The following is a 1,232-nucleotide window of genomic DNA, read 5'->3' as shown; positions in this document are numbered from 1 at the left end:
AAAGAAGGTCTGCGTAGTATGCTAGTAGGCAGATAGACACAGCCTTTATCGCACGGCTAAAGAGGTAGTAGAGGTAGTGTGTAAATTGCTAAAGTTTATCCGCCTTAAACTTAATTTCGTCCTTAGTAACTACGTAGTAAGCGGGTCGTGCTATGCCTTAAAGTCCTAAATGTGCCTATAGCCCGACCCTATATAGATCTTGTCGGCGACACTATAGTCGACGACTATACCTGCGAGTAGGTTCTAACAGTTATTATATATATCCTACCTACGAGTCGGGTAGAAACGAGTATAGTAACGCTTACTAACGATAATTACGGTTATCTTCGGATACTTCTCTTTACTACCGTAGAGCTTTGTAAAGGCCTTTTTAGGACTACCTAGGTTACTGTATAGTGCACTGCCTCGATTGCTCTTACGGTTAGTAACTAGGACCGACTACTTGTCAAATTTTCTAGGTCTAGTAAACTTAACGCTCTGCAAGTTCTAGCAGTCCTTCTATAGTGTACTAGGTTTCGAATTCGAATTATAGCCTACGCGAGGAGTATCTAGGATACGGCCGGGCACTGTAATTATACTAGTACCTACCGAGAAGCTAAATAGCTTTACGGGAGTTGACTAATAATTACCGGTAGGATCGGTAAGACGGAAGAGCCGCGGACTATTCCTAAGCCTAGTACTAGGAGTTCCGGTAATAGATATAGCATCGAGGTTTAGAAATATAGCTGCGAATTTGAGCATCTTAGAAGTCTAGTCGCCTCTAAGCAGGCGTCGATAAGGCTTATTAGTACGGATTATACACAGCTCGGCAGGTAGGTACTAGGGATTAGCGCGTATACTAACGTTAAGTACCGGACGATCTAGGTGTCTAAGGGTAATTCCGTAGTATTAACGGAAGTAATTATTTATAGTAATCTATCGCGTTATAGCATTTAGGATACTATAGTCGGCAAGGCGGAATCTAACCTAGTTAGTATTACTAAAACGCTAAACCTAGATCTTGTCGGTAGCCTTCGCGAAGCCGATAATAGGCCTAACCTTAACTCTAAACGGCTTTTGCTCCGACGCATACAACCTAGCGTAATGCCGTTAGGTTAGATAATAAGGGACCGTTTATTCGGCTAGAGGGCTATAAGGAAGCTTAGGGGCTCGAAAGAGGAAGCTCTCGGGCACTTTTTCGAACCCCTAAGCATCCTTATAGCCCTCTAGCCGGACAAACGGTCCCTTATTGT

Source organism: Pseudocercospora fijiensis, assembly GCF_000340215.1.
Source record: "Pseudocercospora fijiensis CIRAD86 unplaced genomic scaffold MYCFIscaffold_1, whole genome shotgun sequence".
NCBI lineage: Eukaryota > Fungi > Ascomycota > Dothideomycetes > Mycosphaerellales > Mycosphaerellaceae > Pseudocercospora > Pseudocercospora fijiensis.
This window is presented reverse-complemented; position numbering follows the sequence as displayed.